This window comes from Haliotis rubra, unplaced genomic scaffold (genome assembly GCF_003918875.1).
Source record: "Haliotis rubra isolate DU_JTF1 unplaced genomic scaffold, ASM391887v1 Scf346, whole genome shotgun sequence".
In the NCBI taxonomy this organism is placed as follows: Eukaryota; Metazoa; Mollusca; class Gastropoda; order Lepetellida; family Haliotidae; genus Haliotis; species Haliotis rubra.
The window spans coordinates 81017-108947 of record NW_025767020.1 but is presented as its reverse complement, the minus strand read 5'-3'; the positions used below and the strand labels follow the sequence as shown (position 1 = coordinate 108947).

The 27931-nt window shown below is 38.9% G+C and overlaps 1 long non-coding RNA gene across 1 annotated transcript; it reads left to right on the top strand.

The window, feature by feature from the left end:
- Window positions 1-82: 82 nt before the first annotated feature.
- LOC124284850 lies at window positions 83-21415 on the top strand. Its single transcript, XR_006900654.1, has 3 exons — window positions 83-201; window positions 7540-7543; window positions 21405-21415. It is a non-coding gene; the product is annotated as an uncharacterized LOC124284850 (long non-coding RNA).
- Window positions 21416-27931: the final 6516 nt, after the last annotated feature.

Genomic DNA, 27931 nt, shown 5'->3' with positions numbered 1-27931 from the left:
ATTACATTATTATACACAGAGATTTCTCCATCTGAAAGACATGCGATCAACATATATCCACATATGAACACATACATGTATGTTCATTAAAAATATATTGTCAATCTGGCTCAACGCTACATGTTTTAAAGCATCGTAACGTTGCTAATACACAGAGATATCATGCTCGCTTTACCTGAAGCACGAGATGCACGGACTTCCGTGCTAACAATAACCTTGACGGACCATAGTGTTACAAACATGTAACGGTAAGAGTCGTAAGAATTCCAACTGGAATTGTCTAGAGCAGGCGTTTACGGATAACAATGAAAACATGAATGTTAGCACAACTGCTCCATGAGATAATACAGGCCAATCCAATCAAGAATACAAAATACACAACTATCACAATCGGAATCTGACAGGTTCGATTACAAGATGGAATGCCTTTCCAATGCTCAAAGTGTCTGTGTAAGTTCTCTGAAGGGGCACTATTGAAAACTTTCCTCCGTTATAGAAATAACGATATTATAAACAGTAATTTCTCCATCTAAAGGACATGCGATCCACTTATGAACACGTACATGTATCTTCATTGACGATATATTGTCAGTCCGGCGCTACGTTACATGTTTTAAAGCATTACTACGTTGGTAATGCATGATGATATCTTGCTCAATTTACATGAAGCGCGTGATGCCCGAACGAAAAGATACCTTGACGGATCCTAGTTTTATACACATGTATCGGCAAGAGTCGTCAGAATTCCCACTGGATATGTCTTGAGCAGGGATTATATGTTACATCAAAGATAAGTAATTTCAATTATTTGCAAAGTCTTTTTCTTTTGTAACAGTTATAACACGTATGCTGATGTTTGACTTACCATGTTTATGTGTCCATCAATGAAAACATGAACGTAAAAAACAGCTGCTCCATGAAACAATATTGATCTGTCCAATCAAGAATACAGATGTACAAATATCACAAACGGAGTCCGAAAGTTCGATTACAGGATGGAATGTCTTTCCAATGCTCATAATGTTTGTGTGAATTCTCTGATGGAGCACTTGGCATTTATTGGTGATATATTAGCAGTCCGACTCAACATTGCATGTTTAAGTTTAAAGTAAACAAAATAAAAATAATACAACACTCAAAAATTTATCTCTCAGTGTGTTTACGAGAAAACGATTGTTGAAAGTTTAGACAGATATCTAGTCACTATCAATGTCATCTGCGTCAGTATACTCCAAAGTATCCCTTGTACCCTGGGTGAGTTTGATACGAATCTTAAGCCTCAGTGACTCGGTGAGCCTAGTGAATTGGGATCTCTTGGTGATCAGGGCCACAGAACCATCTAGTTTCTTAACGTAGATCACTCCGTCTCGAGCCCAAGTTCCTGCTAGTCTCTTGTCGGCGACTAGTTGGCGGGCTTCAGTGGCAAGACCGGCCCTCTCCTTCGTCAGATCGTCGTTCACGAACACCTTCGGGGTTCGATTCTTCAGCTTGGCTAGGTTGCTCATCACCTGGCGTTTGACTCTATAGGACATGAATTTGACAAGAATTGGTCTAGGCCTGGGCTGGCTGTACTTAGCTGGATCTCCTGTTCTGTGAGATCTGTCGATATCCTCCATTTTGAGCTTGAGACCCAACTCCGTCGCCAGCTCTAAGATTAGTTTGTCAGTATTTTCGTTTTTACTCTCAGGTAGACCGTATACCCTGATGTTGTTCCTTCGACCATACTGGTAAAGCTCATCAATTTGAGAATCCTTAGATGCAAGCCTCTCGTTCATGCCCTCAATCTTTTCTTCTAACACTTTGATTTTAGTAGAGTTTTGTTGAAGAGTTTCCACTAGAGGGACTAATTTGAGGCATAAGAGCTGTGGCAAGAGTTTTGCTCAGTGATTCCAATACAGATGGTGAGTTTAGAGTCTCTATAAGCTGTTGAGTAAGTACGGTTGCCATGTTTGTCTCTTCGGTTTCACTGTCACAATGTAAGAACACCGAGCTATCAGAAAACGATCTAGTTCTTTTACTTAGTGTGTCTGTAACGCCCAGTATTGGTGAGTCCGGTGAGCTGCGACGTCGTTTTGAGGTTAAAGGGGAGAATGACATGAAACTTTGGTGCGGTTTGTCCAACTTTGTAATGTGGAGCCTAAACTGATTTATTGTCAAAACGTCAACATTAATGTTTATCAGAGTCTGTCATTGGACCGTTTGGTTGCTTATAAGAGTTGAAAATCACTTGGAAAGATATGTTTACTCACTCAATAGCATGTCATCCAATATGTCTCCGATATGAAAAACCATGGTGCCCACACAATCCATTTCAATTAGCACAATATTTTTGTCATCCGTTGGTAGATTACACATACAAGGGTAGTTATAATGTTTCTATAACAAATCCCCCATGTATTTCAATAATCCTCACAGTATTTTCATTGATTTAGGACGTCAATGTGGGAGCTCAGTGAAACCATGTCTTGTCTCATCTCCCATCATGCAAATTAGTAATTTAAGACTGATCAAGTACAGCATTCATAGATAGCGACACACTCTCGTCACCGAGTCGTTACAAGAGGTGTTTCCAGCTTTATATGTTTCTGAATGAGATCGAATCTAATACTGCTCATCCGTTTGGAGATGTTTTGTCTGCTATCGTTTTGTAAGGGGTGAAATGGTAGAGTGATCTGTAGTGTCTGGGCTAAGCAACCCACTGACTAACATCATGAGCAACGATCGACGCATCAACCAAGTCAGCCAGCCGGAACATGCATCTAATCCCGTTAACAGACTCTTTCGACAACATAATTATTCACATATATACTCTATTCCACCAAGAGTAAGCATTGCATGCACTGGTGAAGTCTTCTCTGGAGGTCGGCCAAGGTATTCTGACTAAGAAGAGTTCGGTGTTTTAATCCATGATGAGAGTGTCATTGATCGATCAGCGTCTCAATCAGATAATGGTGGAGCAGTGAGGAATCCTGATGTTTCAGTAAAAGGGTTTCCATGTATCAGATGATCAGTGAAGCTTCATGAGTCTTTCAGAGGCTCCATCAGTTCATGAGTCAACGCGAAGGGTATCAGAGCAAGTGTCACATGATCTTAATTGAAACATGAACCGATAGATGATCGCAGCAGGTCATCATCGATTAATGCAGCATGATCAAAAGTTATTTCGGAGTTTAGGTTAAGTCGACCTAAGCAGTGTATGCTTATTGTAGTCAAACGCATCGAAATGAACATTTTGACAGCTGATGTCGTCATCAGGAGGCAAACTCAGACGGTGAATAATCAAAAGGGCGTAATGCTTACCGAGTGCCCTCCTCAATCATTTCCATACGCATAACGTATAACGTGGCGATAACCCATGGCATGGCTCTTTCATTGACTCGACAGGAATTACTTGCTCACATACTGGTATCAACTGGAGCATGAATTAAACACTTTAACTGTTTATCTTACCTAATCTTATAAGTTCAAATGAAACCCATTTCTAGATGAAAACAACAGCTCCAAGTCTACGACAACTACTGAGTTTGTTCTATAGTTGTTTAGATGTTCTGGTGCATTTTACTCTGTTCACTCGGTTACCCGGTAGGTTTATATGGTAATGTGACAGAAACCCTTTTATCCCCTACTAGGCAGCTTTGCTTGTATACTCCCCAGGATGTTTATCTGAATGCACGATCGTCCTTTGCATTTATTTCTAGTGTTTGTGGACACTTGGAAAGGTTCTTTCAGAATGTTTGTTCTTTCAATGTGTTCTTTTGCCACTTTACCGGTGCTCTTTTAGACTGTCCGGGGACATTTGGTAAGATTACAAGCTTACAACCGTGGCCTGTCTGCATCATACCCATGCTGGTGTGTTTGTTTAACTGAGGTGGTTCAGATACTTAACTTGTTGGCTGTGTCCAAAACATCAAAAAGGCAAACTTTGATACCAGTGATAAAGGGCGTTAGACCCGAACTAATGCCGATCACGTTTGGCAGCGTCTTGGACACATGAAACAAGAGATATGAGTACCATGACTGGAATAATTCTAGTCAAAACTAAAATATCTATGGGCAGTAACAAAAACACATTTCCTAATGTTTACCGTTACGTGGCAGAAAGCACCTAATTATGGATTTTAATGTACAGGATTGCATAAAAAATGAAGGGTTAGTAATCAAAACCGAAATTGATGGCTTGGAGTTAAAGGTTTAAAGTTTAGATGCACCTTCTTGGATTTGGCATAACACAATGGTTCAATTTGTAAAACCGATTTTGTGTCCCATGTGTACAAGGAAACTATACTCATTCACTAAATCACTCCACAGATGATCACTGCCGAAAACAGTAACCGTCAGAAGTGAATCGCTCCATATTCAGACTCCAGACGTGCAGGGGGTTTCTGATTTTTTCTGTCACAGACTTCACATGGAACATGACTGGAACACGTTTAACAACCTGTGTCGAACAAATTGCTACACATTGCTAATATAACATACATGGTGTGCTCAGCTCTGCTCTATTTTTGTCTTTTACAGATTTTATTCTTCTTTTCCATGTCTCGGCATCATTAAATGCTATTCAATTGAAACAAATATTGAACTTTTGGTTTAATATCAAAACTAAAGTGTTTGATCACAATGGGACGTCTGGCACACCATTGGATTTCAAATTTTACGATGATTTATTCCAGTATAGGAATTTTGGTAATTTGAAAACTAAATAGTTAGATCTTATTTCCGTGAAGACCGTTTATCTAGCATTTGAATATGATCTCGTCTTGGATCCAAGCTGGGTAACGGGGTAGCCAAGTGGGCAGTTGTTCGCTCGTCACGGCGTGGTCAAGGTTTCTTTCTCCATGTGGTACAGTATGTGATACCGATTTCTGGTCTCAGTGATATTGTTGAAAGCGTCGTAAAACTATTCTCGCTCACTTCAACCTTATTTCAAGTACAGATGAAACACTGGTGAACATACGGTAGCATGTCATCTCGGATGGGAAAATAGTTCATACTAAAATTTGACATTACGTTTTACTTTCGTTTTTATTCATTTTAAACATTCGTCACTTCTTTTCCATTATCTGAACATGTCTAAGAAATTTCATACAAGTATTTGATGTTTTGAAACTTTCTCCATTCCAACCAATGTCTTTCTAACATGTCGTTCAAGGGTTTTACATGGTTTTAAAATAACTAGATTGCATAACTCTCCATGGAGTGCCCTCAATGGCTATCGTTTCACGACTGGTGACTGGAATCATAGCCGGTTCACATAACTATTCCGTTGAGATCAGTTTGCATTCAGATAAAGTCTGTATCATTCCCCTGGCAACATCTCTGATTCCAACATTGTATAGATACTTTTAGAGGTGTTCCTTACTTTAATGATCCGGAAAGCGAGGTTTCCTGGAAATATATGTCTGGAATGGGGGATTCTATATTTAATGCACTTTCTTTGAAGCAACTTAATGTTATCATTACTTCTCTCTTAATTCTAGGATTGTCAATCTTGCCTATATATGTAAAGATTTCTGCTGTACAGTCCTAAGATATATGCCGTATCGTGACCATTGCTCAGGGCTACGATTTGTGAAGACACGTGGATATTCTGGGAAACAATAGGTTCCAGGTCCTCTAGGTGTATGTTTTACAGGACTGGAATAGATGAGGGTTTGCAGCAATCGTTCTGGATATGCGACAGATACGACTCTTGTCGTTGAGCCACGACAAAACTGATTGCGTGAGCAAGAATACACATATGGTATGGATCAGCTTGTGGTTTTCTTTCTCCAAATCCAATTATACTTCCCAGGCCTCCAGGCTGCACCTTATTTTCTCCTGAAAGCTGAGTAGTGTATACACATGCATCCCACTGATTGTATGTTGAAATAGCTGAGTACTTTAAGGTGAGATGGAAAACTGCAGTTGTGTAAGGCACGGAATATCATTTCAAAATAATATTACTGTAATAATCTTATATATAAATGACACATTAATTTCTGTGTTGGAGAATAGCTGACTATATGTTATCGTTAGATGGTATGTTGCAGTTGTGTAAGTCACTCAGTATTTCTAAATAATGTGATTGTAATTACCTTACAGGGAAACGTCACTTTATTTCTCAGTGTTGGTGAAGTAGGTAATTATTTTATCGTGAGATTGTATGTTGTAGTTGTACAAGTGACTTGTATCATTTCAAAATAGTAGTATGTATTGAAACAACACAATTATATGTTTACCTAAGTGAATGTTGTTTATCTACATTATGACAGTTTGTCAATAATCGTGTACAAAAAAACTAGTGTATAAACGCACAGAGGAACGATTAACCCTGATGATACACAAAAACTGGCCAAGTCACTAGTCACTAGTCTTTATTCATGTGAATGTAGGCCCATGGTACAACGTTATACATTAGCAGGCTTCAGCTGTAGCGACGACGATTGTTAGCATGCAAGATTTCTTAAAACAAGAGGAGTCGCATTACTCATCAGTCGAGTAAATTTACACAAGGTTTGATGGGTGAAAACATCGACAGGGATAAAACGTTTACGTAGATCATCATAGGCAGTACAAATCAGTAAAGAGTGGTACTCATTTTCTACATAGTTACAGGAACACATTTCACACAATCTTGAGTTTTTTGGTCTCTTTATATATCTATAAGTCAATGAGCCAAGTTACACAGCCTGACCGCCCGATCATAGAAGTCGAATCTTGCAACACGAATTACTGACTAAAGACTGATTCCAACATTGTATCCTCACGGATTCAGAAGCGTAATGACATGACATTATAAGTGTAAAACGTCTGTTGTGTCATTTTGTGCTTTCAGCCTTTTTTCATCTGACACGTTCAAATATCGTTGAATAACATCACCTTTAATATACCCAAAGTGCGTGTATATTCTCAAAATCGCCGTGATGTTCTGATTTTATGTACATTGTCAACCCACTCTTTCATTCACGCAGTCCACTTCCCTTCACAAATTCCTTTGTCGTTTATCTTATTTTGTTGTGGTATCTTCAGATAAGAAGTACGAAACACAAGGGGGAGTTCCCCATTCTTTTCGTTGGAGCCGATTAATGGTGATCAGGGAAGTGTCTGTGTTGTGGGCTGTGTAAATCAAGACCAGATTAATTACAGGACATTTTTGTGCAGCTGGGATCTTGATGGCTGTTTGGTGTAAAACTACAATCACTTCCCAAATGCGCAGATCGATGCTCATGCTGTTGATCACTGGATTGTCTGGTCTAGACTCGATTATTTAGAGTCCGTCGCTGTATAGCTGGAATATTGTTGAGTGCGGCGTAAAACTAAACTCACTCACTCACTACACTCACTCGTTCATTCACATACACCGGTACTCAAACTCGCTGCAATAACCAAGTGAATATCGCCTGTGAAACTTTCGTTTCTGATTCAACTGAAGGTACAATACAAACTAGGTATGAAAATTAGGAATGGTTCACAGAAAATCAATGATGACACCAGGTGTCAGAAAAAGGGTTAAGTGTGTCCTCATCTATAGGTAGCACCCTCCATTTACATAAAAAGCACAGTTTTTTAGTCATCCTGAACAAAAATATCCTTTAAGACACAAATGTACAAAAAGAAATACTTAAAAAAAAATTGGTTCACTGAAATCAGTGAAGATACTAAGTGTGTGCGAAAAGGTTAAGTATGTCCTCTTCTACCGGTAGCACCCTCCATTTACATGATTCTTTGGACATAAAGGTAGAAATAGCATCATAAAAAAGTCTCTTTAAAAATAACAGACTTTAAGCAAAAAGTGAACAAAAAGGTGCATCAAGCATATCAGCTGCGCCGGGACAACACGTCACTTCCAAGCCACAAGTAACCAGTTTCCTTTTTCTCACATCTGGCATCGGTTCCCAATTGCGCAGATCGATGCTCATGCAGTTGGTCACTGGATTGTCTGGTCCAGACTCGATTACTTACAGACCGCCGCCATATAGCTGGAATATTGCTGAGTGCGGCGTAAACTAAGCTCACTCACTCACCCACATCTGGCGTAGCCTTGTAGTCAAGACCCGTCCGATTTCCACATATGTACAATGTGTCAACCCCATTTCTGATATCCCCCGCCCACACATTGCCGGAATATTGCAAAACGTTGGGTTAAACCCTATTCATTCACATCTTTCTTTCCCTTTGCCATTGAGTTTAGTGAATGGATTAGATAAACAGTTTATTATGATCTGGAAACCCCATGTGGGAACATGAATCAACTGGTGCTAATTTAACACATGACGGGTAATGTTCAATTCTACCTCAGCCTGTAAAAAATAGTAAGGTCAAGAACCAGCGGTACTTCAGTCATATATATCCAGGAATGTTTGCAATTGTTCAGCATGCTTACCATTGTGACGTACGTTACACCGACAACATCCACAGAAGCACCCCCAAGCCGATCTTTCTCCAATAGCTAATAATTGCTCTATCTGTTCTAGTTGATTCACTGACATAGTGGGCATCAAGGGTGGTTATACAACACAATTATCTAACAATATGCATTGAAGTTGGTTTCTTTTCCATATTATTTATATCGTCTTCAAGGATTGAGAGGTAGCAATTTCGTTGGTGCAAGTTCGTAATCTCGCAGTGTGTAATCTTGGACTGTCAGCGACAAAACCTTCGCCATCATGATCAAAGCCATACACGTAAATACCTGGGTCCAGATCATTCACAGGAAGGGAAGACTTCCTTGATCGGTAACCAGGTGACAGGTGATATAACTTAAATGCAGTTACTGAAATCCTGTAATACAACTAATGACATAAAGTCACGAGACCAGATGACGCTCCAAAGGAATAGTGAATCACAGAACTGCAAAAGAGACAATTTTGGAGATCGGGTGGCCAGGCCCGGTGTATTAGTTGATCAATGTCATCGTATGCCAACTGCAATAATCAGTGCTCGTGATGTCAGATCAGATTTTCCGGTCTTGACACGATTATTTACACTGCTCCTGGGATGCAGCGGTAAACAAGAAACAAACATATTACATTACAAGGCCTATAACAATTCAATACAATAGAGGCGACTAACGGGATCGACCGGTGAGGTTTGCTGACTTGATTCTGGATCGTTTTCCCAGTTGCGTCTATTGATGCTCATGATGTCAGTCAGTGGATTGTCTGGTCCAGTATCCATCCCATCATTTTCAGATTACCGTCATGGAGCTGGAACATTGTAGAACAAGAAAGGATACCATGCTTTGACTCTTCACTGACACTTAATTTTAAATGAACATAGTAGCATGTGGTCAGAAGGGTGATAGCCACACCAGTTGGCAGCAGATGTTTCATCAGAAGGGGTTGGTCTATATTGTCCAGAACAACCTTTGAAGCTTTTGGAGTACATTCTCTCCTTGATCTTTCTCAGAATGTTGCCCAACGCTTCCATCGGTTCTGCTGAGACGTCTTTCAGTGCGGGCGGTGGGGTAGCCTAGTGGTTAAAGCGTCCGCTCGTCACGCCGAAGACCCGGGTTCGATTCCCCACATGGGCACAATGTGTTAAGCCCATTTCTGGTGTCCCCCGCCGTGATATTGCTGGAATATTGCTAAAAGCGGCGTAAAACTAAACTCAGTCAGTCAGTCAGTCTTTCAGTGCAGTTAACATTTCACGTTGTAGGACGATGAAGAAAGGTATATTCAGATTCGTAGACTTTGCTCTACACATACAAAGATGGAAAGTTACTGCGTAAACACCCAATTGCCTGGAAACTTCAGTTTGCAAACGGCATATGACCCAGTTCTGTGTCCATGCGTCATCTTCGGCATTTTATGGCTTAGATTTTTTCTTCATGTGAGCATGAAATGTCTAAGCACTTTTTGCAACACCTCTAATTATCTCCTGTAATCAATTAGCTTCAATTCCTCTGGTTTCAACTAATCAAGTATATTATTTGTTTCGATCTTTAACAGTATCTCAGCATATATCGCATTTCTAATTTAATGTTCTGTCGAAACCATCATCTCAGTTTCTCAAGCGACATCTATGTAACGGGGATTAATTCATCATGAAATCGTAAATGTGTAAACATGAATGAGGTTACTTGAAAGATAATTCTGTGCAGTAATTCCAGAGCTGGCGGGGAATACATTTCACCCTGCAGTAGTTAATATCCAATTGAAATTAGATCCATTTTATGGTGCCGTTTTCATTTGTTTTAACTGTATGTGAAAAGTTATGAGAGATTAAAAATTGTCGTGCAGCTCAATAAATATGATCAGGCTGAAATCTTTGCCTCGAATATACAATATATCACGTAAACCGGCCTTGGCATTTCAAAATTGTAGCAAACATTTCTCCCCAACCAGATAAGCAAACCTAATTTAGCTAAAAACTGACATTATCAAAAGGTAATTGGATCTCAATTTCTTTTCCAAATGAATATGCTTCTGTTTCTTATTTTACAACTTTGAAGGAAACTGTATGAGAACCTTTCATTTGCATTATGATTTCACGATTAACACCATCTTTGTATCTATACTATACTGTTACCGGGCATTCACGGGAAGAGGCGTGTCTGGAGCGAAGGCACGTGTTAGATTCCCCGCAAGGATACACTGTGTGAAACTGTGATATTGCTGGAATAAAAGCGGCGTAAAACTATACTCATCCACACGCTTGTGATTTATAATGTTTTCGTTCTCTTTCAATGAAAATGCTTCGAATCTTGTACACTTTTGAATTGCTACAAAATGAAAAAAATTCTATGCAATTTACGTCAATTAGATTGGTTTACGAGGAGTTCTCATAACTCGATAAACCGAAGAAATGTACTCTTAGCCCACGCTGAAGGATCGACTATTTCAATCACATGCATGTTTTGCATCCTTATAATGAACCCGCGAAACTCAATCAGAAACAGCAAAATGTCAGTAGTAATGGAATATTGCGTCCTTGTTCGTCTCTGTTTTGTAACTTTCCACAATCGTGTTTCAATACGTGGTAATAAATGAAAAGCAGTGTGAAACTCGTAGCTCAATACCAGGATTAGATGTCGGTGCCATACTAGAAACCGAAACCTTCTTCAGTAACTTGCTCAAGAAACACCAAACACGATTACCATTTTCGTAAACCTTTCTACCCATGAGACCCAAAACAATTGTTTTAATACATCGTATCTTGCCTTTAAAACAGAACGCCGTGTTATAAATAGGCTGATGTCTATATTTCACGGGGTTTTCTTGAACTCTTCATTGAGCATTTTGCTTCCCAGGAAATCACATTTAGATTAAATTACTTTTTCTTCTTTGAAGAGTGATTTTGCAGAACAATCAGTCAGATAATGGAAATATTTCACATTGTCCAAATGTCACACGCTTCATCTTTGTAAAAATGTGTTTGATGTTATGATTCTTTCAGCAGGGGAAAACTTGTTGTTAGTTTATGTTGTTTAATGTTGTAGAAAGCAATAATCTACATCTTTGCATTTCTCTCGGTTTGTGCATATTCCACCAGTTGGTGTTGTTATTTTTTTCTATTTTGATTAGCTGATGTGTTTAGTTATTGGGTGGGTGAGTTTGGTTTCAGTTTCAGGTATTGTTTTGCTGTTGTTGTTGTTGTTGTTGTTGTTGTTGTTGTTGTTGTTGTTGTTCATGGAGGAGGGGGGTTGGGTGTTAAAGATCAGAAAAGATTTGCGATCTGCAACGTCTTTCATGAGTCTACCAATTTGCAATATTTGATATCAATAGATATGATCTGAGTGGCTTTTGCTAATGTTATTAACTCAATGAAGACGAGACTGGTATGGTGATTTCACTCATAGTTATATTTTCGTTTGTTTGCACTGAAATTTATTTTCCGTAATTTCAGGTTTCAAGCTTTTAAGTCTCTCTTGCTACTGTTGTACGTTTTGGTTTTCTTGCCTTTTTTGTTTTAGTTTTGTAAACCTATGTTCGTGCGTCTCTGATGACTGAAAAACAGCTTCAGTGCATTTCTCGAATTTTGTGTACGTTTCTACCGAAATGCATTTATTCCTTTTTTGTACTGTCAGTTAGTTGTTCGTTTTAAAAAAAAGTAGTGATTGATTATCAACCTTTGATCATTAAGTGAAAATGGTTTTTGGTAAAAGTGATTGAGTGGAAGATGGCGACGGTATTTTTTCATGGCATTGTTTGCTCTTATTTGAACTTTACAATTATCGGTTAGCACAGACATTTAGAATCAGGGCCCTTCATGATGGTGCCCAAACATTTATACAGATATAACCGATGCCTGAATGCGTATCAGAAAACATAAGTTTGCAAAATTGTCAAACGTGTTTTACCGGCATTATGAAACAGGGAACAAACAAACATATTAAATTAGTGATGTTTTTTATCCTAATTTCTTGTCCATATTTCATGATTTCACGATTTATAATTCCTGAGTACGAAATCCTTTTAAAGGCAATAGAAATAGATTTGGGTGGGTTGTGGAAAGGGTGAGAATTGCAATTGTTATCCGACATGTATGTGACTTTCAAAGAAAGTGTGTCCTTCTTCGTTCTTGATGTGTTAATGTTAGTGACTTTATGATAATTACTACCAATAATAGCTGCTACCACTAATATGAATAATTACAAGAAAAACGTTAGTTGTCTTTCTAAAAAATGTTTCAGAGAACTCTTAGCAAATCACAAAGTCTGGGAAGTTGGAACGGTACGAATAAGTGTAGGAACATACGGGGACTCAGATTTTTAATGGGACCTAATTTGCTGAATGTAATGGAATTTTTACCGATAATGCCAGACATTGGAGACAAAAATTCCGTAGTATTAGAAAAAGACTCGTGTTTTTTCTGATGAAATCAAATTAGGATCTCTGGTTTTTATACTCAGAGTAAAATAAAACCATAAAAGCAGGGTAAGGTTTCTTTTCAGTGCATTATTGTCAGTGTCGGCTATTGTACACGATATTGTGATCATGTCATTTTTTGCTTTTTTAAATACTGCTCTTGGCGTAGCCACCGGGGCTGAAACTTTAATGTGATGCTGTACAGACCATTGCCTTAACAGTTTTACACCTTCTATTTGCATCCAGAAAATTATTGCTTTAGTGACTAGAACGGTTGCCTTGTGAGTAGAAGGTCGTAGTTTCAACCCACAAGCTGTGTCATTTTTTAAAGTCTATTGATATCAGAGATGTTTGCAATCATCAGATCGATTGACGAAAAACCAACTTTAAACGTCTTGTGATGAAATGTATAGACCCTGGATAACAACCAAATTTGGAAATATTGTAACTTTAAAGTTAATCTGAGTTTATTGCACCTATCCAAACCAAAATTACAATATTTCCAAACAGGCATACCCTCTATCAGATCGTTGGATGCAGCGTCACACAGAAAATATATCCCAAATGTCCCTGACTACACAATCTAAAGCAATCCAAACAAATCCACATCCGGAAATATACTTGGGAAGGAAGTCAGTTCAGTCTTCGGATTTGAAGGTCATTACAAGAATGCTGTTCGTCACTCTTTGCATGGAAAAACAAGCTTTCTTCCACTGGAGTGTAAAGGGCAGGTTTCAATGACAGCAAATTGATCATTCTGTTATGGCAAGCATAGTAAGATGTGCATGTACATGTTTTTACATTCAAATAGGAGGCCCGTCCTTATTTCTTTTGTGATGGAAATTCTCATTCTTCAGAGTATTAGACATTCATGCAGTCGCATATGTTTTTACACCCACGATTAACCATTTTTGTTTCGTTTATATTCGTTTTTGTTCGTGTATAGCGTTTGTCACGTACGATCTCCATATGCAGTCATTAAACTGACCTTGTACTGTCAAATCGATCCAGTGAATACAAGAAGTGGGAGTGTGTTTTAATGGCACTTCGCAAGCTATTTGATGCCTAAAGGATATTTCTTTCAGTCAATTTCCTTTCGTCTGCTTAAACGAAGTTACACGTACGCTTTGTTTTTTTATTCGCAAAACGTCGTTACATTATATTATTATGAAAGAAAAGACTGCTCTTGATGTTATGCACTCTATCAAATAAAAGCCTACGTGTCCCGTCAATGAAAACCGTCAGATGTGCACATTCCAAAACTCATTAAAATGTGGAAAGTTTGTGAATTTTCGAATGAGTTGCTATTTTCTGACAGTCGTATGGCTTGAATCGCAGTCTGAAACTGTTAACTGTTAACAAGGATACTTTCCAAAAAAGATATTGTCAATCCAGGTAAAGTTTGCAGGGAGATGTGCAAGGTGAATTCTTCTCTTTTTGGGGTTAATTGTGTTCATTAAATAATAGCGACAGAACGTTCTGATATTCCCAAGAGGTTTCTGGAAAAAGCAGGCGTTGATTTACGATTCTGAGTGTGTGTTCATCAATCACTGTCAGTTAGATGTAATACTGGTGTTACTTTTTGAAAGCTTAATTGGGGTCTTGAATACTGTGACTCATTTAAAACAACTTCAGAGCACGAGTTGTAAGACGTTCTTGTAAATCCTTGGAGAAAGTGCCTGGTCGATTGTACCTTAAATGGTGTTCTGTTGTTTGTTTGGTTGTTTGACGCCGCGCTCAGCAAAATTCTAAATGGAAATAAACGAGTCTGAATCAGACAATTCAATGACTGACATTATGAGCATCGATCTACGTAATGATGACATGTGTCAACCAAGTCAGCATGACTGACCAACCGATCCCGTCAGTCGCCTCTTACGACAAGCATCTGTTACCGAAGATCAAATCTAACCCAGATCTTCACGGGTTAGGAGCCTTCAGACCATTTGATCCAAGTTTAACTCGGAATGTGCATTTTCTTGACAGTGCCCCTGTTCCACTGGAAATTTTTTACGGATCTTCACGGGTTTAAAAATGGTTGAATGTGCGTACCAATGGCTGAAGCTCAAGTTGTTCCAGAGACTGCAAAGTTGAAGTGAACAGCCTTATGGATATTGTTACGTCATTCTGATTCTTTATACACAGACCCAAACATAGAAGAGATGAGGCGGTCTTATCGGTCGCCTTCATTTCTAGTACAGGTTGGGGGCGGTAGCCTAGTGGTTAAAGCATTTGCTCGTCACACTGAAGACCCGTGTTCGAATCCCTACATGGGCACAATGTGTGAAGCCTATTTCTGGTGTCCCTCGCCGTGGTATTGCAGGAATATTGCTAAAAGCGGCGTAAAACCAAACTCACTCTCTCTTTCTCTTGTACAGGTTGGTAAGCACTTGAAGGGACATGGCAATTTGACCATTATTGCACGATTTCAGATCATCGATATCGCACACTACCTTGTTTTACCAATCGGATCCGAAATGGACTCGTATCGGTCGGGCAGGATATGCTAACATTTCTTGCGAACACCCGGTGCCACTGTGCCAACATTGATTTTCGCTGATAAATTCCTATCGTTTTCACTGCTGTTTAGCCTTTTACTCCCAGTGGATGATTTAGAGTGGTTGATCTCTGACGCTGATTATTTATAAAGTTCTATTTGCGCGCTTAATTCAAATATTAAGACCATTTGATGTCGTATTTGATTCTGACGGGTACAATGAAGCCCATGGCTCAGACACATTATACTGACTCCGAGCCGACCAGTCCTTGTTGTACCCATTAATGCCGAGCGCTAGGCAGGGACCAACAAGTACCATATTTTAACGTCTTTTGGTATGACGCGGTCGGGGATCGAACCCGCGACCTTCCGCTCTCCGGGCGGACGCTCTAACCACTACACCACGGAGGTGGTCGGAAGCAGGAGTAAGCAAGGCTCTTTGAATGCAGTGGAAGCGTTTTGCATAATCGACAACTACAAATATACACACTCCATTAAAAGAACATAAAATATGTGCAACCTGCAATATAAGCAAAACGTTTCTGTGAAGATTTAATCGACTGACTATATTTGTGTGTTTATCCAGTTAAGTGACTCAAGAAAGATCATTATTAATGACATTGCCTTTTCCCTTGATACGTTTTAGCTCTGGATTAAATTTTTCATTGGACAACCTACAGCTCATCAATTAAGATTATTGTTCTTTACTTTATGATGAAACGTATGGTCGGTAAACACTTAAAATGAACATTTTGCAGTTCTCAAAGTACACCACAAAATGATGCAATAACAAAATCAAAGGAGAAGTTTCTCTCTCAACTGTAGAGTACAATTTCGTGGTGGCTGCCAAATGTCTTTGAAAAGAAGCATACTCGATGGTCGATGTCATCTTCCTGAACGAAACAGCAGCAGTGTTAATTACCTAAATTACAACTTTCAATGATTTCTCAAAACCGTGTGCTTTCAGGACTGTGAAGAACTCCCCTTTATAGGTTTCATGGTAGTGGTTAACCCGAGAAATGTGGTCTCTTGGGCCAAGAAATTAGTAAGTGGGTCCACAACCATGGGAGTTATTTAGACAAAATTATCTGTAATACCCAGCTATAAATGCAAACCTCTGAAGTTCATTTTTATTTGTCAGAACTGGATAATTGCAAAAGCTTCCACTTCAGTAGTGATCATATAGACCTGATCTTAGACCGACTACATGATCAATGAAAACAAAATGTGCCTGGAAAAAATCACATATTGAAAGAATAACAGTCAATTTCGCTTGAGATCGTGATAGCTGTTCAAGGAGTGCATGAATCAACTAATCATCGCACTCCATTCAGGTAAGACCGTTGGTCGGCTCGGAGTCAGTATAATGTGTCTGAGTGGGGTATTCGTGTTTCACTGCGGCATGGTATCTCAGTGGGCTTGCAGTGTAAAACCAGCTTAAGTATGGGCTAGCACAAGCATGCATGTCGTCATATGAGCGAAATATTCTCAAGCACGACGTTAAACCCAATTTCACCTCACCTCAGGTAAGACTCTTCACTGTGTAGATCAACCCGTGATAGAATTGATCTTCAGTAACCCATGCTTGTCGTAAGAGGCGACTAACGTGATAGGGCGGTCAGGCTCGCTGACTTGGTTGGCACATGTCATCGGTTCCCAGATCAATGCTCATGCTGTTGATCACTGGATTGTCTGGTCCAGACCCGATTATTTACAGACCGCCGCCAAATAGCTGGAATATTGCTATAGTGCGGCGTAAAACTAAACTCACTCACTCAGTGTGTACATCATTCTAAAGGTTCATTTGATCATATATCATGCAATCCCTATGCAGACCCATACAACACAGTCAGAAAGAAACCAAAGCAATCCAACGAAGCCCTCATTGTGTCCAATATTCCCTTTACAAGACTTCTGTTTATCGCCACCAGGAAGAAACGGTTCAGAGAGATGAAGTTATCAAAGTCTTTTAATGTAATAATTATTAGTCACACTGATAGGGTGAAATCTGGGTTAATATGATTTTCTATCCATTGCAAATCAATAGTTCTTTGAGACAAAACATAACCGCCAGTTTCATGCAGCAACCTTATAATATAAAAAACGATCAAAGATAATGTAAGAAAAAGTTTGTGGCATTGCCCTAGCAGATTTCATGCAATAAGGAGAATGCTCCGCTGTCGAGTTACACAATAAATTCACAATCATTCTGACCAATAACAGGATTGATATGGCATTAGTTCTATATACGACTGTCTGTTATATCAATAAGATAAAAGAGGTTCCAATTTGTACATTGATTACTGCTGCATCTGGTTCACTAACTCTCTGTCTCCCCGCGGTGTTGAAGAACAACACATATGCATTATCATCGTCTCGTGGACATGCACGTGCAAGGGGGTTGAAGAGCATTTAAATGAACTGGATGTATCAGTCTGTCATCAATGCAAATAAACGATTTTAAAAGCTGACTTCCACATGAGCAGACAGACACGTTAATGCTTTGACGTTGGAAAAACAATCAATGATCAATCGACCGTTGATTTTTATCCCTCTCCAGAATGAAATGAAAGATGGATGGAAATGTAATGAGTGTGCGAATTCTTTTTGTGTTGCAGTAGAAAGAGCTTTGTGCTTTTCTTTACATGGATTTTCGTGGTTACATGCATTCCTTTGAATAAATACATATCACCTCACATGACATTTACTGGAAGAGATGCAGCAAAAGGCCACAATCAGTAAAACATATTGATATTACGATCACATACTTTCATAAAAACACCCAATTACATTGGGCACTTAGCATGTTAGAAAACAAGAAGTGGGATGACTTCAAAGACGCCTGTTATGATTCATGTCCCATTTCTCTATGTCGAAATAGATTGTCAGGACCTGATCATATTGAGCTGATTACTTGTGTATTCAATGAAAAATATAATTATTGTAAATGACAACAATTCCTATTGGAAGAACAAGAACAGAAACGTGAATGCTTAAAACACTACTCTAAATAACAGTGGTACAAATGTCTTATTGATGGCAGTACACGTGAAACTGACTTGCCTGTACCATGAGAATATAAACGTGGCAGACCCTTTCTTTATTGTATGAAACCAGAGAAGGCACATGTTCGAAGGATTCTACCTGTCTCAAATATTTGTGAATATATGGAAAGTTCTTCCTTAATAGTACTAGGGAATACAGTTAAGACAGGGATTTAGCGAGATAGTAGAAACTGTCGTTTTTGTCAAATACATTATATTTCAAACATTTTATATTAATATCATTTACGCTTATTCACGCCAAGGCCTTATGAAAATTTAAAAAATAGATAATAAAACCGCAATCCAAACTTTTAATTTGTATGAAATCATGAATCATGATTATTCAATATGTGTTCGAATTGATTCTAATGGATGTTCATATGCACATTTTCTCTATAGTACATTACTAAAGATGCATGCACACATGCGTGTTATATATAAACGAACTATGAACGGTTGTGAACATAACTGTTTTATAGCACTGTTTGTGGCGGCGGAAGGAGTTGAGATGTGGCAGTACCCTCTCCCCACGCAAAAACACCGAGTTGGAGTCTCTACGTGTATATAAAGTGTGTCACCCTTTCTTGTTGCCAGCAAACACGGTGGAGCTACACTGTGGCTGGCGATCACATTTATCACTTGGCTACTAATAGACCAATCATCCACTAAGAAATGTAACAGAAATTGCATTTAATGTGCACCCAATTTGTAAAGGTCATTTCGATATAGATGGAATATTGCTGACAGACCAAATGAAGCGTAAAATAGCATATCTTCACTCAGTCAAACCACCATTGTCATTTTGACGGTTGCACATGCGCTTGTCGAAGCAGCATTGTCCCTCTGACACTCAAACGCCTCGCACATTAGCGTTGATTTCTCCATGGTTGGATTCTCGACATAGGTATTAAACCTATATTACTGTCCATGAGTTTGCTGCAATCTATCAGGTGAAGTACTTTACCTGTAGGCTACAATAACGCTCTGTAGTCCTCAAAGAATGGCAATGGAACTTTTATTATAAATCATCTCAATTATTTAAACGTCAACTCATTCAATCACCGTTGCACCGAAGGCTGCATGTGTGCTTATCTGAACTCCCGACACCCCAATAGATGAGACATTAGCGTCGCATCTTTCACAATTGTACCGTCTGCTGACAATAGAAAGTTCATAAGACTGAGCAGACAGTTTTATGGTTCCTTGATGGATCTTAACAACCGCCAGACTTCACAGAAAATTCGCAATCAGACGAAGATGTTCGACGGACGCCCGTGATGACGTTGAAATGGGAATTTAAATGGGACAATTGTCAATCTGTATTAGTTTTTATTGGATAACGAGAGACCAATTGTAAGAGTGTTACAATTCGATTAAATGAGAACAGCGAAACTGATGCTCTGGAGTGGCTCAATCTCGCCGGTGTTTTTCTAAGTTTAGCTGATTATATGAGGTCGTTTTCTTTTTCACAGACAGAGCGATGGTTAGAAAGTGGCTATTTCATATGTAGGCAACAGACAATATACTTGTTATTTATTGATAAATACATCTGCTTATGTGCGTTAACATACTTGTCAATATGTCTTGTAGAGGACTACGTTCAAATGAGGTCATTATGGAAAACAAATTTTATTTGAACTCGGTTAAACGTTAGGTAATGACCATTTGCGTGAATTGTGTTATGAAGTACTTAAATAAAAACATTAGTTTTATGTGCTACAATAGCAGGTCTGTTAATTGTAACACTCTTACAATCGGTCTCTCGGGATCCAATAAAACATTACTCGATTTGTTTACACACAACATCGTACAGCTGTAATACTAGTGAAACATATACTAGCTCAGGATATAGTCACAATTGTACAATCGATTCTGCTTATAGCAGAGATTTCTTCTAGTTGTGGAAAGGGTTTTGTTACCTCTATTGTTATGAAAGAAAGTTTATTTCATTTTTCAGGCCATCGAAAATGTACAAAATGCAATGCATACTGTCCTGTTATGCTTGCAATGAAAATATACTACAGAGATATTCCGAGAGTACCCATGGGAAAACAGTAGTTTTCTTTGAAAATTTAATTATCTGTATGAAGAATTACAATGAAACGTCACATTTATCACGGGAATGTTATCTGTTAAGGCCTAAGAAAAATGCAATTAACTCACATAGGCACTTTCGCTTTCACATAACATAACATAACACACATACTATAGTACAAGGAATGTGCAAATCTGTTGGTTTGTTCCATAGAGTCAAGTGGATTTCAAAATAATATTGATTCCCTCCCACCTTTCTTAGTATAGAGATAAGAAGAAAGAGTGCAGGTTGTCACGCAGACAAAAACCGTTTGATTGCAAAAATATCTAAACGCTTATACACTTACACTTTTTGCAATCATTTGATCGATTTCTAGGGCAATATGAGGGATCTTACGGGACAAAAAGTTAACACAAAACAACCTGGATTGATTAAACATGGATCGAAAAACACGATAAGAAACGAGAAAACAAAGACATTCTTCCTAAAAAACACTGACAGGTGTGCTATGTGAATTCAAAAACGTCAATGGAAAAAGTACGTTTTTGCATTTACAGAGATGTCCCAGGCATCGTATGTTCCTGAGCAAAAAGGTGTACACGACTCAGTGCGAAACAAATAACTGTCTCGTTATGTATTTGAACACATCTTGCGTTTCCACGTACCCCATCGCTGGATGCAGAAAGCGTCTTCCCTTGTATGGAGAACAAATGAAATTTTGCATCCAGTTGCCAATGTGGATATGTAACTATCGTATTGAAAGATTGTATTTTTGTTCGTAAATAATATGCGTTTTGTTAGGATGAAAACTTGGTTCAGAAACAGAAGCTTTAAATCATAATGCTTACTTATCACCATGCCATTATTAGTTAACCAGAATTATACACATAAAACTTACAGAATGTACGCCTTATCTGAGTATGAAATGAATGAGCCTGCTTTACTGGTGGCAGAGAATTGGCAAGTTGACGATACGAAATCTTCGATAATCGGGCTCCTGTTTCACACAGCGATCGTAGCGCTACGACTGTCGTAAGTCTATGTTAAAGTATGGGAGTTACGATCACCTTAGTGCTACGATCGCTTTGTGAAACGGGGCCCAGAACCCTATCTCTAACTTCTTGGTCCAATTCACTCCTTTTCTGAGTTTGCCAAGCCTAACAGAAAGTCCGATTCGTATGCACAAAGGAAGCGAGCGCAACAAGTACCCATAGCGATGCTAAGTCATTATTCATACTCATCTCTAAATGTCACATACATGTCAATGGTATAAGGTAGAATGTAACATTTCATGTTCATATTTTTGGTAATTTTCAGATGGAATTTGCTTTCAATTTTGTAATATACCTATGACATGGATCAAGGACTGATGACTGAAGTGTATGACCATTTCAGAAAAGAATGACAGCAAATCCCGAATATTCCTACTTTTGTCCGAACTCATAATCAACTGAACTTAGTAACAAAACACAAGCGCTGATTGAACTACTCAAATGCCCAACAGCTTCGTTGTTCTCATTGAATCGACTTGTTACACTGTTATGCACTTTCTTTTTCGTAATATTTTTATTCCAATAAAAACCAATAAAGACTGCCAATTGCCCCATTTAAATCCCATTACGGGATTCCGCCGAAACCTTTTGTCTGATTGCGTATTTTCTGTGCAGTGAGGAGGTTGTTAAAATTCATAAAAGAGCTGTCTGTAAAACTGTCTGCTCAGTCTGGAGAAAGATGCTGCACTAATATACAATCCTGCCGAATGTCATTGGGTCAGCAATATCACGGCGGGGATTTACGCCGCTTTAGCAATATCCAGCAATATCACGGCGGGGAACATCAGAAATGGGCTTCACAAACTGTACATGTGGGGAATCGAACTGGGGCTTTTGGCGTGACGAGCGAACGCTTTAACCACTAGGCTACCTTTGCCTTTTCGAATACTCGTTTTAATCATGACATGTTAAGGGATCCAAACATAATAACAATGAAGGTGTCTTGTCCACAACTTCACTCAAAGTAGTAATAATGATAATAATAATTTGTAATGCGCAGAATTCCGCACTACGGTGAAGCACGCTCAGAGCGCTACAATCTGATTACTAGTATCATTGCCCCGGATAACCCAAGCTGACTGTGAGGCGCTAGAATGTTAATTGTCTCACGACTCATTTCACCGGGTACCCATTTTCTGCAGGGTGAACAGAGGCAAGAAACTCACTTGCCAAAGGTGAGGCCACATGTATCACATGTGCTTCGTTGTGTGGCAGAACTGAAGTCCTAGAAACTCTCAGGATTCAAGCTGCCAAACACGGTCACCCATCGACGAACTCTCCGCCCCAAATGTTGCATAACTTCAACTGATTTGTGACCTGAGCTGTTCGCTCTGAAAAAGGTTTGCTATGTTAGAAATCATGATCGACATGTATGTTACTGACGTCTAACAATACAAAATGCATTCGTCAATTTATAACATTTTTCACATGCACTTCAGATCTTTCTGTAGTTGTGAAAAGAATCGATGTTCCATTTGCGGTATTAACCTGTTTGTTTGCTCAGGTGAACGGACACATTTTAACCCTGTAGTTGCATTTTACCGACGCATACTTCAAATCCATTTCAATTACCAACACTCTGCTTGCATGTTAATCCATATTTGACATTCTTCTTCTCCTTGGTGAGGAGTGAGTGAGTAGGGTTTTACACTGCTTTTAGCAATATTCCAGCAATATCACGGCGGGGGACACCAGAAATCTCGAACTAACAGTATACATGTATTAGATACTCTATGGAGGAACCACAGTTATTTTACATATCTATTCATCACATTGGGGTATTTAAGCTCATGCGTATTCATCAAATATGACCCATGAACAGTTTTGTCCCGAACATATATTGTTGGACAGAACCGAACATCGATGATTCGTTCACAGTTTCAATTTCTTTCACATTTCTGTTTTGTTTTGTTCTTATTTTTAAAGTATGAACACATAATACGTCAGACCAAGTGAATATCCAGTCTTGACCGTACTTCTTGAGAGAAACTCTTCAGTTCTCGTGTCACTCACAAAATGTCCAGTCTCATGCCATTGTCTGCTTAACCATATATACATCAACATAACGTACCTCGTTAAATGGAAATTGGCAACACAAACATAAAGACTTCAGACAGAATCATTGTCAAATACAATAAATGCACACACGAGTTGTGACAATGATAATAATTTCAGACCAAATAACATGTTACTAGTCATTTGTTCTTCTCTTAACGTGGCATAAAAGACAAAATTACAAAGCATTATCGATTTAGAGCGACAGTTATAGTGCAGAATAACACGCTAATATCAGACTTGGTTCAGAAACACACCGACAATTCTATAATGAAGAGCCTTGATTCCATTGGTTGGAGAATCGCCATTGCATATAGCCTTGTGGGAGGCTGTCTTCGTCCTGTTTTGTAATCCTTCTATCACCGAAATGCAAGTGATGTCCATTTATGACCTGTTGGGATCAACTGGGAAGTCACATTTATGACCCAGTCATATGGATGACCTGACTTTTAGATCATTACTGTTGGCGACGCAGGGTCATTATTTCACACCGTTGTTTAGTTACTGCAGCTGTTTCTTAATCCCAACGTATAAGTCCATTTGTATAGCGCCCTATATCCAATCACCAAGTGGTTGCTCATGGCGCTTACTATATACATATTTACAATAGGAGTTCATTTAGATGTCATAGTGCTTCTTGAACAGGAAAGTTTTTAAGTTAGACTGGAAGCTGGCTATTGAGGGAGATTCTTTGAGAGATACGTGCAGATGGTTCCAGAGGATAGCTGACAAGTAGGAAAAACGTCGGTGTCCATATGTCTTCAGACGTGCATTTGGGATGATGAGCAGCGACTGATTGGCTGATCTCAGATTAACCACAAATATTGGACAAATACAGTTAATATCAACAAGCAAATGCACAAACCATCAAATTTACATTTCATAAACTATGTCCATGCTCTTATATCGTACATCAATACGTTTTGGTCCATCACATAATTATGACAAACACCGTAGATAAAGGATCATTTTTGGCGGTATGGACTTAACAGTTATGGACTTATTGTTTTCCTTCCAGACTTCTACATTACACGTAGGTGAAGGACTTGATATCATTATATTTATTTTGTGCTATATATTCGTGCTGATACTGACTGGGATACATGAATAGCTAAACCTGTTTGTTCCAGATATTGGCATACACAGGCGGGGTCCAGGGCCCTGTTCCTCAAAGCGATCGTAGCGCTACGACTGTCGTAAGTCTATGTTAAAGTATGGGAGTTACGATCACCTTAGGGTTACGATCGCTTTGAGGAACGGGGCCCTGAAATGTAAAATTCCCTGTACAGAAAATGGGAAATTGTCGTTACGTTAAGAGCAGCAAATTGTTAAATAAGTAAAGCAAATTGTTAAATAAGTAAAGCAAATTTTAAATTTGCTTTACTTATTTAACAATTTGCTGCTCTTAACGTAAGTCGATGGGAGTTATTAAACCTGAAGAAGCAGTGACTTGGGGGCTGTGTTTTGTTTTGTTTATTTCTTTCCTGAACAAACAGGTTGCTGAACCAACTGAGAAAATTGAAAGTCAATATACTTCGAAAACAGGTTTTGTAAAATGTGCCCAATGACAGTTGAATCATCTTGAAATTTAGGTAAACGTTCGAGAAAATTCAACGTTTGTTGCCACTTTTTTTGTGCACAACGTCAACTTTTTGTCAATGATAGTGCCTCGGGTCAGGTGTTGATTTAGACTTTCGGAAATAAATTGCCATTTCTTTGATGTTATTTGTGTTTATTACCAAATACCTTTCTTTGCACTAATTTGAAAAACGATTCATTTCGTCTCTGTAATCATCTGCATCATCGCTGCATTGCTGCATAATCTGCAAACATAACAAGAAAACAAATCTGCAGATTCAGTCATTAGTGTAAATGATAAATAGTATTGGCTTGGTTGCCACAACCCTGCGGTGCCCCTGTAGACAAAGAAGTAATGGAACAGCAAGTTTCGTTACTAGTGACAAACTGAGGCCTGTCAACCATGAAGGATTGTATCCATTTAATACGATTACTTTTCACTGACATATGTGATAATTTCGACATAAGTAAATGTTGCTGTGTGGTGTTGAATGCGGAGGAAAGGTTCGCTGAAAGAATTCTGACAGAGGAGTTTCTTTGTTCTAGATGGTTATCAATGAGATTGATAATGGGGGTGTTAGCATCGTCAGTTTGTCGTCATCGCAAACTGTATGGGGTCTTGAAATTGGTCTATAGTTTCGAGAAATTGGTCAACGTCTCTTAAGAGTAATCTTTTAACAGTGCGTTCCAGGTATTCCATGAATCCATATGATAATCTCAGGGGTTGGTTATCATCTAGGAAATATAGGAACGAGAATGATACTAGAAGTATTCAAAATTTATGGAAAATGAGACGTTAAAGTTGATTGAAACAGTCTCTTAGAGATGCTGCACGAATGCTCACGACATCCTCTAAGTACAACTCAGCAAATTATCAGGACCAGAGCTTTTCCGAACCTTTACCACAGCAAATGTGCCTGGAATATCATCCATTGTAATTTCCAGGAAGTCATCTGCCGAAAGAGCTTCCAATATGCCATGCCTTTCCACTGAAAGAATGGTGTAGATCAAAACGAGAACAGAAGACACCATTCGCAAACGTAAACTGTCTTTACATGATTATATGACATGTCTCTATTAGTTCCTTGGATATTCTAGACACAGTTTCAGCCAGGACAAAGCAGTCTTGGAATTTCGATTCAGCTTGCTTCTAATCTTATATTGAAGTTTTCATTTACTGGAGCAGCGCAGGATTTCTTTCAGCTTTGGCGTTCAGCTTGTACAAAACGCCAGGTTTTCATTTCATTTATCTTTGATTTCCTCCGTGGCCCACGGTTTGCTCTTCGAGTAAATCCTAACTGTCTTTGTCGGAATGGTTTGGGTTTTGGTTTGGTTGTTTAACGCTGCACTCAGCAATATTCCAGCTATATGACGGATGTCTGTAAATAATCGAGTTTCGACCAGACAATTCAGTGGTCAACATCATGAGCATATTTGTCCACGCTGAACGTTATGTAATTTGTTACTTCAAACAGCTCGTAAACATTTTCACAACTATCCTCGAATACCTACCAAGTTGTAGCATCAAAGCAATAGTTCAACTCATTAATATGTACATTTCCAACCTAATAATATGTACAGATTTCTTTTTTAATTTCTGCTTGTAAGATTGGATTAGATATACTGCATTGTGAACTGAACATCCTCTGTAATCCCACAGCAGAGATATTGTGTTTGTCTTCTCTGGTTTTACAATAGTTCACATCTTGGACATCAATGTACAACTTCTAAATGCCACTGAAAGACATCATATCATAATAGTTCACATTTATAGCGCCATTCCCGGATGAATATTTTGCTCAAAGCCTGGATAACCCAAGCTGAAGGTTAATAGACACATGACTTATCCCAACGGGTGCCCATTTTCTGCTTGGTGAACGGAGGCAATTTTGAACAAACTCACTTGCCTGAGGTGAGACCATATGTATCATATGCGCTTCGTTGTTGGGCAGTCCTAGAAACTCTCAGGAGTCAAGCTGACAAACACAGTCACCCATCCAAGGACTCTTCGCGCTCAAAGTTGCTTAACTTCAACTGATTTGTGACCTGAGCTCTGGGACCACACAACCACTGGTGTAACTGTGGAAGACATGAATTTAAATTGCAACTGTTGAAATCACCAAGGATAAGTTAGACGCATCCACTGACAACAATACCAACTTATTCACACACTCGCTAATAATTTCTGCAGAACGCGTATCATTGCCACGAGAGGTATATATACTACAGTAGAGAATGCCTGGCTAAATTCTCCAGGGAGATAAAAGGTCTGAAGGATAGTGATAGAAGTTCACTATCAGGTATGCAATTTCTGTTATGACATATATATTGCGCCACTTAGTGTTAAGATACAGGTCCAGTTAACTGCCTTGTCTTCTTATATCTGTTGAGCCCGATAGAAGTACTGAATCCAACCAAAAGGGGCGGTGGGGTAGCCTGGTGTCAAAAGCTTTCAAGTTTCCTTTAAAGAACCCGGGTTCAATTCCCCACATGGGTACAATGTGTGAAGCCATTTCTGGTGTCCCCCAACTGAGATATTGCTGGAATGTTGCTAAAAGCGGTGTAAAACTAAACTCACTCACTGAGTGCAACCAAATGAAGATTGTCCCTATCAATCAGTTCTGGTGACCATGTCCCTGTAAAACAGAGAAAAACTCTCTCTGTACTGATGCAGACATTTTACACATGCTTCTAATTCCGAAAGCTATAGGTTTCGAGGGGTCTACTCTGTCTTGCTCTAACTCTGCCCCCACCTCAACGCCCTCTCACCTGTTTTCCGAGTTCTATTTGACAGTGTATGGGTACATTCCATTGGAAAATTTAGTTTAGGTTTGTGACGTCCGTGAGACGTCGACATTATTTTGAACGGTTATTTTGAA